Below are 11538 nucleotides of genomic sequence, written 5' to 3'. Positions count from 1 at the left end.
TAGGCCTGAGTTTGAGACAACTTTACCATCTTTATTTCTCATTCAGTTTTCTCTTTCCACCTTCTTGTAAACATCCATTTACAAAGCAGCTTTAAAAGAATATTGGAAACAATGCACTGGTTTTGTGACAGCAGGATTCCAGACCCTCCTCTGGAGAAAATACTTGATGTTCTGCCTCAGTGTATTCATTTAGGAACTCAACCGCTGTATCATAAACCAGTGCTCTGCTGCTATTGTTGGTGAAATCCTAGTATAGCACTTATTGGGAAATGCCTATATTTTATGAGATCAGCTTGAAGGCACAAACCAGTGACAAGATAATCTATTCCTTAATGAAAAAAATGTATTTTCCATTCAAATTCAGCAGTTCATAAAGTGACTATTGTTGAATGAGTTTTTCTTCTGCAAATAAATGCAGGAAGTAAATTCTAATCTGCATATACTTTGTTGAATAACTGATACTAAATACTTGAGCCCAATAGTAGAGTGGGTTTTTCAAGAGGATCTTAATGTTTAAGATTTATCATCTATAAATAGATGATTTTAAGTCATCACTAAGTTAATTGGTATGATTAGAACTGCCAAGGAATATTACTGTTTGGTGGGAGAGTAAATATTACAAGTGTGAATTTATATACGGTCTGCATCATAAAAATGCTAAGCACAAACAGCAATTGAAAAACTTTAAATAACTTGACAGAGGGAATTTAAGGAGAATGTTGGTGGAGTTTTGAGATGGCAAAGAGATAAGAAAATTGGAACTGAATATGTGAAACAGACCAAAACTAAATCAACATTTTCTTCAGCAGTAATATGCAAAGTTACTGCAAATGTAGTGCAAGTTCCCTATAATGTGGTGCATGTCTGGACTTTTCCTTCCCTGAGGATGAGAGAGGAGCAAAGAGCTCTGAGAAATGAGCAAACTGCTCAAAAAAATGACTGTTCTAAGTAACTGCATTTTAATCTTTCTTTATTCCAGTATCTCTTGATTTTCTGGGGTTTTAATATATCAACAGTATTTCAATAAATCATATTTCCTTTTTCTTTCTGTCATTGCAGTATCAGATAAGTAGAAATCTTTGTTTTCTTATAGTAACACTACATTGGAAATAAGGTAAAATGAGGGCTAATCAGGGAAGGTTGTTAGTAGCCTGAAGCTGTTAAGTCCCTCTAAAGCAGCTGTTACTGCAGTGCTGATCTGTGCCTTTTCTTCTTTGTGCTTCATGAGACAAAGTATTAATCAGTTTTCACTTTCACATAATGGAGCAAATCAGCATCAGAAAACAAACAAGAACAAGAGAAGACAAAGGTAAAGAGAAAGCAATGTGGGAAGAAGCACTGGGGAGAAAGTGCCAGAAACAGGACAGATACAATCCCTGCACACACCGACTGAGGCTTTGATTTCTAGGACTTGGAGCAAAACAAGTCTAAGCTACAGGTCAGTAAAAATTCACCCACTAGTGGGTGCAGCAGCTGCCCTCTGTTCGTGATAAATGAAACAACCGAGCTCTGTTGAGGCTCCAGACAGCCGAAACAGCAGTTCGTACCCCAAACCAGAGACATATCTGAGCCTTCCCCTTTTACACCTTGCCTTTCATTCCTGCCACCCCAAACACGTGCAAGTAAGGACGAAGAAAACAACATGCATGGTTCAAACACAGATGGAGTGTCGGGCCATGAGAAAGAGCTCGTGGAGGTTTAGTTTGGCACTGTGGGGTTTGAAATGGGATCAGATTGATGGCTCTCCTCAAAGGGACAGCACTTTTTACATATTCTCCTTTATTAATAACAAAATAGCTGCACAACAAAACTCTTAAAAAAATAAAGCAGGTTTGTATCAAAGAACTTACTTGTCTTCCTAACTAGGATAAGATTAGTATAACCAGCAAGCTCCAATTATGTTTCCCTGGTTCATTTCAACCCTGTGCACTACTGAACTGCCTAGCATTATAAATGGGGTTTGGCTGAGGTCTTGGTCGATAGCTGCATTGCCTTTGAATTAACCCAGGTATGCAGTGTAGAGTTTGAACTGACATTTTGTGCTTGTTATTTGGGTCTAGATAATGCCTGGCTGGTTACTCCCATACTGTTTAGTTTTGAAGTAGATGCTGAGTGTCATTTGCTTGAGTTTTCTTTCCTCTACGCATGTAGAAGTTGGTCTCACTGAGGAATGGAGGTCTGCATTAAATGGAAATATCCCTAAAGAAAAAAATGGAGATACTACCCGAAAGGCAAATAACTGGGAAACCCCTACCATCTGCAGCAGTATTTAAAAGGACACCTCTTTAGTTCCATCAATAGTCTGGTATAGCTCGTTCTTGAAATGTTTTAATGACAGCAGCACCACATTGCACTACCGTAGGTGGTAATTTTGGAGTTCAAAAGCAAGAGCAAGAAGTACTGAATTGACTGGAGTCTGTTTATCTGCAACGTTACCTGTGATGTTCCTCATCTCATGTTTGGAATATACCACCTGTTTATTTTACCCTTGCTAGTGCTCTGCAAGGTGGAGAAAGGAAAACCCTTTCTGACAGGGAAAACTCCAGTTGGAAGGGTTAGATGACTTGCTGAATCATGCTGGGAATGTATGGCAGAAGAAAGAACAGGACTCAAGTTCCTAAATTGCAGTGTGGTATTTCAGCCATACCTAACACATATTTTGTGGACACACTGCTAAAGTACATGTGCTGTTTCTTTTGTCAGAGATTTGTGGATTTTAAACCATCAGGTACTTCCACATTCACTAAAATGAATGGAAGAAAGGTCACTGCAGCTGTTTAGTGTTGAGGACATAGTGTCTATGTAGTCTACTAGATGCTGAGTAGCTTTATGAAGGTTCAGGTCCTTGTGTGGACTCAGTGTGAATCCTCCAGTGCCATTTGTAAAGGGCTTATGCATTTCCTCTAATTTTTGACCTCCTTTTCCCTGTCCCCAGTCCCAGAAGTCCCTCCAAATGCTGTGCCCTATTTGCTTTGAAAACTACTTTCAATTTAGGCAGAAAACATGTTGCCTCATTTCTGAAGTTCTGATACACTTAGAGACATGGTACATTATAAAAAGAATCCATCTCCGCTAAAGTCACAGATCTATTATGCTTTGTAGAATTAGAGTGAAGGGATCCTTACTTAAATATCACAGGTATGATTTCTTGCACTATACAGGTATTGCCTATTCCATATTCATTAATAATAATGCAAAGATTTTAGTCAAGGGTAGTAACCCAAATGGGAAGGAGCCCAGGGAAAGCTTGCTTTGTGGCAGGTGGCAGCAGGCTACCACCACAGGGGTGCAAAGACACCGTGCTGGTGGCTTTTGAATGGCAAGCAAGAGCTGGCGCAGGACCAAGTGCTGTGGCATATCAGAGGAGGCATCTGTGAAAGGCTCTGGATCCCAGTTCCTGGCTGTCATGGTGCTCTGAACTCAGTGGCAGCTGGGAGCCTCTGCCTTGGACAGAGACTTGATGCTGTCAGTAAGGTGACTGGCAGCGTCTCTCTCTCCCCAGCAGCCTCTAGTTCCTGCTGAGTTGGTACCAGCATGCACACCATCTCATCTCAGAAATGAAAGTACAATCTGGCATGCCACTCTTAAAAGGTAGCTGACTCTTTGCATTGCTGACAACATGGAAGAAAACTGTGAGATCCCTTAAATTAATCCAATATTCAGTAACTATGTATGGCTAAAAATTACTTATCTGTTCTGTACATCAGTACCTCAAACAGCTGTTGGAATGTTAATTGACATGTATAAAGCAGTTGGCTCTCTCAAAAAGCACTGCACAGGTATTACTCATCTCAGTAGAACTGGTTATCCTTTGCAGAAGTGTCCAAAATAGGACATTGAGAAATAAGTAGCTCCATTCCACTCTGTACCATCAGGCTTGTAGTTATGTCAAACAAGCAGAATGTGCATGATAGTTCTTGATGGCTTTTCAGAAATCTATGTATTCCATTTCAAGCATGCTACTTTAATTTCTTCTACATTATTTCTATGAATGATCAGTACATACATCGTAGCTTTACTAGGGTGTGGATATGTGATTGAAGAGTGGAGAATAAAACAGTGTTTCTGCCATGTTAGCTAACATAGTAAGACAAATCTGCAAGGACTCCTTTTATTCCCCTCCATTTAGGGTTTGCGTATTGCTGTGTAGCCACACCAGCAAAAGCATCTTATACTTGGTATGAAAGCCACTTCTGAAATGGCAAATCAAACTATCCTATTTTGATTGCTCTCTTATCCCAAGTATAACACTGAACCCAAAGGATCCTGGAGCACATTATACAAACACACAGAGATAACTTACAAAATTATGCACTGCAGAAAAGATTATCATCTTCTCCAAAGCACATGAAGATTAAGGGAAGCAGACTCTCTTGTATAGACAAATTAGATATGTCATTGTGAGTGTTTTGACTGCTGCAGAAAATGCCAAGTGATTTGTAATGATCATTTTTTATCGCCTCTGTAAGGTGGCACCTTTATCTTTCACAATGAGAGTGTAGTAGTCTGGTGCTCAGAAATAAGAGAATGAACCACCAATGCAGCCAGCTTGTGTAACTCCTTCCAGTAGTGTGTATGTAGGGTTCCCAACACAAGTATGGATGCCAGTCTGACTTAAACAAAAAAAGGAGGAATGAAAACATGACAAAACAGGGCTTAAGAAGGCATGAATGTGTCTCTCTGTGGAGAAGTGTAAAAGACAATTGCACCAATTACATGCTGGTTTTGGAACCCCCTGTAGCCTAAGTCTATTGAAATATATATTTGTAAGCGGGAGTGGTGGGGAGGGAGGGAGGGAGGATGCACTGGAATGAGGCCTGGAGCTGAAAGCTGTAGTAAAGGCAGGAGGAGGAGGGAGAGCTGCAAACTGGCTGCGATCCTCAAATTGAAAAAATAGGGTCCGGAAACATTTTAATGCCAAATGATGTGATACCTTTCATTCCTGTTTTTCTCTTGTCCTTAGTTTTCCATGTAATTGATAGAAACTTTTTCCTGTTTATGCTACCAATTGTGGAAGCTGGATTGGTAAAGGCATTTTTATTCTGCTCTATTCTGGCTTCACAAACTCCTCCTTCTGCAACAACTTGTAACTTTAATAACGCCAGTATAACTGCATTGGTGCTGGGAGAAAAAAAGCCCTAACAGATTTCTTAGCATCAATAAGGCCTGAACTTGCTGCAGTGCTGAGATGTGACAGGAGGCAATTTATAAGGAATTAACTCTGACAGTCACTTTACACAGCTGATTTTCAAAGATCCAGGCACTAAAGATGTGTTAATGAGGGTACTGAGGCTTCATAATTAATTATATTAGCATCTCTTTGTTACCCTCTACAACAGCAGTGCCTAGCTGACATTTCAATAGGAGTCTGGTAGTATTCTTTGTTATTATTATCCAGGAGTACAGTTATACCTTAGCTCCCAGAGGGCAATGTTGCATGTAAATGCCTCTGTGAATTGCAAGGGCCTTTGGATCTCAGTAAAAGCCCTTGAAGGAGACCCTGCTGGAAACTGAATGGATGTCAGTAAAATTTCTCTAGTCTGGAGTCTCTCTTCAGATATGGACTCTCCTCCCCTTTCATTTCTCCCTTCCCCTCCCTCCCCCCTTCCTTTCCACTGTGCTGGTCCTTCTCACAAGGCTTAAGAACTGCAATATCCAGCACTTACTGAATGTTCAGTTCCAGACCTCTAAAGGAAGGAAATAGTGACCTGAACGAAACAGTGAACAAAGTAACCTGAAAATAGACAATATTTTCACATGCTTGAATTTTCAATAAAAGCAGTGCTGCCAGAAGGAGTCCCACAAGTGGTGAGTCAGATAATAGATGTACGACTGCGGAGGGAGGGAAATGGTCTCTACTTTGTTTTATACCCTCTCCAACCCCCTTTGCAAAGGCAGATTAAATTATTTTCCAGCCATACCACTGTGAAAACAAACATGGAATTTAAAGGTTATTTCCTTCGTGTACTTCTGAGAGATGTCATTTTTGAATCCTAAAGGGGAAGGATGACTTTTTGCCAATGATCTCAAATCGTAGTCTGAAAAAATTCACATTGTGTCACCTGAGGTGGCAGAGCTGCTGTTTTGTATTGATATGTTTCACTTGCTTGTGTTAATTTAAACAAAATTTACCAAGAAAACAACAAAATTGCTGTTTCTCGCACCAGTTACAACTGCAACCATGTCATGGTAAGGGTACAGTTTGACAAATGCCTCTTGTAAGTAAGTAAGACTTAAACATGTTCCTTACCCTATCCTTGTTCATTCCTGCCTTCAAGGGACCTTCTTTCTTTGTGTCATTGTTCGTGCATCTGCATCAGGGCAGCAGATCTGAGCACTCATCTGAGTTAAAAATAAATGGGGTTTATGGGGACTACTTCTAATTGAAATCAGTTTCCTGATTCAATTTAACATGAGGCTACAAAAAACCTCAACCCTGCACTGGCACAGTTCAGGGACAGTGTGAAGGAGAAGAGGGAAGGAATGTGTGCTGGGGAATGTGTAAGTAGGAACTTCCATTAAAACATAGTTTGTCAAACTATGTCCTGAAAGACTTTAAATTCCTCCAAACCAGAACCACCTTTGTGTTCAGACAGTACCTTGCACAAAGGGATCACACTCTCAGAACTCTTGGGATTCCCAGACCTATTATAATACCAAAAAATAATAAGTGTTCCTACAGATTGACACAATTAACCAAATTCCACTTGCAGATCTTCATTGTTGGCAACTCGCGCAGCATTTTCTGTAGCTGAAGTTGGAGACTAAATCTATTCTTGAGTTCTGTTTAGGCTCTAATGAGGAATAAGTCTGAATGACTGACATTCGGTTAACCTACCAATAAAATAATTGCTTTCCTCACAGAGCTTTTAATATTTATCTGGATGTTTTGATGAGCTTTGACATTCTCAGGTGAAAGGAATAGTGTGTACAATGTATTATTATAGCAAAACCTGTATATAATAGTTCCATACATATTTTCCTCTCTTTTGTTTCACCTTTTCTGTCACTATACTCCTACTCAAGACACATTCTGCAAATGTTTGAGCAATGCCAACTTGAAACTGCAGAACTGCAAATAACATACTGGCTCTTCACTGTTTATTTTCATCTAATATTTTCTGGATAGAAACAGAGGTTGTTCTCCCTGCATTCAAGTATCAATGGTACTCTACATACCAAGGGAAGTTTTTAATGATTCCCACAAAACCAGCTGCCACTTGGTAATAAGACAATGGATGGAATACACATAGTGTAAAACTCTACTGCTATTCCTGAGGGACTAAATCTTCAAGTGTTACTCAACGTTGTCTAGGATTCAGCAAGAGTTTTCCTGCTGGAGAACTCCTGAGAAGATGAGAAATAAGAGTTTTGGGAATTGGCCAGAGTTAAAATCCTGGAAAGCAAACATTTATAAATCTTGTAGAAATGCTGCTCCCATGAGTGAAGAGGGGGAGGATCATCTGGAAGTTGCCTTGCAGGAGAACCCACAGAAACAGAAAGTACAGTTTTTCCTAGTCCTCAGCAGTGCTCTACCCTCAATGTTTATCCTAAAACTTCAATTCAGCATTCATTTACATTTATAACACTGTAACTGTCCCAAATTTCTATCCGTATCTCTTGTCTCATTAGAAAGACTGTCTAGCACCAGAGCTTCTGCCCTAGCTGTAAGGAAATTACAGCCTTTCTTTAGACAGAGCAGCACTGAATAGACAGTAGCTACTTCCCCTGTGAATTATTTCAGGACCTTCTACATAAAAAAAAATTCATTGGCAGAGCTATTCCAGAATAATTCCAAGTATAAATACTGTAGTATTCCAGTTTGAAAATGTCTTTATTTATTTGTGATATATCTTTCTACACAGGAATACTTCTTGTGATTAGTCAGTTTTCCCATGAACTTCTGGTTAGAGTTTTCATTAGGCAGGTATGTAGTAAATATATCAGGTATGTAGTAAAATGAAGCATCAAACATAAACACTACCATACCTGATTTAATGACCAGATGATTTCAAATAATTATCTTGTTTTTCAGACAGTTTCTCTGAAGCTGTAGCTGTATTAAGCTTGGTTCAATGCAGGCTTTAATACTGACTTGCAAAACTAAAGAATTTGTATCTGTATGGATAGCTTTTGAACATCCACTCCTGTGAATGCACCACGAAAATCTAAATATCTGCTCTTGTAACGCCCTGCAGGTGTTGCAGATAGTGAAAAGACACGTTTGCATGTGCTAATACATGTTTTCAAACAAAGCTGCTGTTCATTTCAGATCCTACCTTTGGATTGTGAACTCAGGCAAGAGGAGATATTCACATCTGGAAGTGGTAGCAGCACACCTGGACAAGTTGATATTTAAACAGTTTTCCTTTTACAAACTACAATTCCGGCATTCTGGATTTGTGATAGCAGCTATACATGTGTGTGTTGGCACAGTTGATCAGTAGTTAATAGCCACAGGGCTCCAGCTAAGCCAAGTAACAAGACATCAATGTCTGAGAAATAAAATCTGAGTGAAAATCAAAGAGGGCAGAAAACTCCTCCAGTCCCCTCTTTGGGCAGGGACTCTTAATTCCATAATGCAGAATATAACTTAATTTTCCAGTAAATAACTTCCCCTAATATTCTGAAGGCACAGATCAGTTTGGTTCCCTACAAAATTTACAATTCTACACCTCAGGTGAAAAAGAGAAGAAAAACATTCTTAAGTACCCACTTATCTGAAAGGCTCGTGTCTCATGTTCAGGTGTCTTGGATTTCATTGAATTTAAGAGCTTTAAGAATCTTCTGACTGCATCTTTGTCTGTAGTATCTGGGAATGAGCAAAAGTGTTACATGACCATCCAGTTCTTCACAGATGACAAGCAAGTGCTCTGGTAAGTTAAAAATGTTTGTATAAGAAAAAGTAAAAATCAGGTTTAGCAACTGTCTAATGGGAACTTTACCAAAGGAAGAAAAGAATAAATCCAAACAGAATCACTGGATTTCTTCAACTCTATTAGTCACTGCCTGTTGTTTGTGTTGCTGAACCACCATCCTGCTTCAAAGGCAGTTATCTGCCCAGAAATATTTTCATCCGAGGGTTTAAACTGCAACAACTGTGAGGACACGTGGAAGATTATTCTGTCATTATCTAACCACTCAGTTCCAATGTGAGTGCTCAACTGGGAAGGTCTGTGGCCAGTGGAGATGGATAAACAGCTGGAGGAGAGGTATTTGTCTGTTTAATATATGTGCCAAACTGTCTTTCGAGGGTCATGGAGACTCAGCAATTCCTGGGGCCTGTCAAAGTGATTACATGCAGCAAAGCAGCTCTGCCTGCTGCTTAGGGTAAGCTCTGATATGCCAGTCAGACTTTACTATCAAGTACAAGCTTATGTGTGCTCGAGATGTTGTGCAGCCTTCAGCTCACAGGTGTACTCCGTCATTTAAAAGCTTTCATATAGGCTAAAAAATTTGGTCCTGCACTCCATCTTTGTTCCTAATACAGAGCCTAAGTCTGCATTCTCTGTGGAAGAGCAAGCTCCCAGCTTAGATGTACAATTGTTAAGCAGCTTGTTGCATTTCAGCAGTGGTAAAATGATCCTTGGTTTATATTTCTGTACAATAATTTCTGTAAAGGCTATAAGATTCATTGGGATGGAAGGCTATAAAAGTGGAAGTTGTCATTAATTAGACTGACTTGCATGATATGATGTATGCCAAATTTGTAGTGCAGAAATACGTAGAAGGAAATGTACTCCCTTTCTTTTTCATGCATCATTGCATTGTATTTGAGAGGATTTAGCACATTTTCTGATTTCAGTTGCCAAACTGGGGGGATATGTTTACAATATACAGCCAGCTTGACATTCCAGAAACGAAGGATTATTGCCAATTATGTCTCTGTCTTGTAGTAACATACCTAACAAAGGAAAGAAGTCTTGGGAAAACTGAACTATCACATCAAGGCTTAAATATGAGACTATCTTTACAAAGCAGCTCTGTTTATTCAATTCTTGAGAAAAATGTGCAGTTACTGCTACACTGTATGCAAATTGTAAGGCCACTAATCATTATCAGCTGCTGCCAAATGCCCCACATATCCCAAGTATATATAAAGGAAAACTAACATACATTTTCATGTCTGACTAAGTCATTGCCATCAGGCGGCTGCAAAGATCAAACACTCTTACGTGTCAATGCCAGAGTACTCGTGCTGAGTCTGAAAGATGCCACATACAGTATGGTTTTGTAACTTGAACTGTGCAACCTGAAGTGCAAACCAAAGCAGGAATGCGAACTGTGTAGTAGAGGGAAAAGAACTATTTCTGATATAGGCAGCATAGCTACTTGGATAGTATAGTCCAGAAAAAAAAAAGTTACTGTTCTATTACACCTGACCTAATCAAAGCTGAGAAAGGTCTTGCAAGAAGATAAGGACATCATCTTCTCTAAATATATTCACACCCCCCCTATATCACAGGATTATAACTGTACATTTTAACCATTATTCAAGGACTAAAACTGCCCTAGAGGTTAGCTACAGATAATGAAAAACATTTGAAAGAACTGGAGGGAAATAACTGAATATTTATCAATTAAACATCTCATTTTGGTAGGTTTTTTTTAATAGTATCAGGGATATTAAATACAGTTATATATTAGGTCTAAGCATCATATGTAATTTCTGAAAAGCTTATTTAACAGCAGGTAACTCATGTCACAACAAGACTTTATACCACCCAGGTAACATTTTCCTTCCCTTGTAAAGAAACCACATGGGCTTGGGATACCTACACAGAGAAACAGTTTGAGACTGAGTTGAGAGTTGTTTCTTCACAAACAGTTCTATTCCTCCTGAGTGTACTTGTTAACAATGCAACAAGAACAAAACAGTAAATCACTTAATCTCTGTTCCATCCCTCCTCAGGCTCAACAACTCTAACTCAATTGCTCAGTTTTACTTCATTGTTCTATAAAGCAAGGAGAGCACAGAGAGGTCATCCTTCCATGAATTGCTGTCACGTTCCTTGAGTCAAACCCCAGAACCATCGAAACACCTGTTGTTTTGAGACCTTTTACTACACATACCCAGAAGTTAGGCGGCAGTGCAACAGTCTAAGTGAGGCAGAAAGGACAGGCTGTTAAAGCAATAGTACCTGGTCAGCTGGAGCTAAAGGATGTACAATCAGAGAAGATGTCTTGATGTTGACATAGCTTTTCCAGGAGAAGGAGTTAGGACAAAAGGTTTATTAGGAAGCTGGGACCAGCACATCACCAGCACTGAAGGAATAAAGCAACCAAAAAGGAAAGTAACTATGTGAAAGAACACTACTTCCTCCAAAAAATCAAAGTCTTTGCTTTCTCTTTTCATGTGGAAGCATAAGTTTATATTTTGTGTCACAAATCTCTCTTGAAAGTTTTAATTTTAATATTTTTATATATATAATTAATATATAGTCTTGATAATAGCTAGGTTTAGGGTATAATACACAGATCATGGAAATGTACAGCAATGTACAGCAAATGTACATGGAATGTACAGCAATGAAAATT

Source organism: Melopsittacus undulatus, chromosome 11 (assembly GCF_012275295.1).
Source record: "Melopsittacus undulatus isolate bMelUnd1 chromosome 11, bMelUnd1.mat.Z, whole genome shotgun sequence".
NCBI lineage: Eukaryota > Metazoa > Chordata > Aves > Psittaciformes > Psittaculidae > Melopsittacus > Melopsittacus undulatus.
This window is presented reverse-complemented; position numbering follows the sequence as displayed.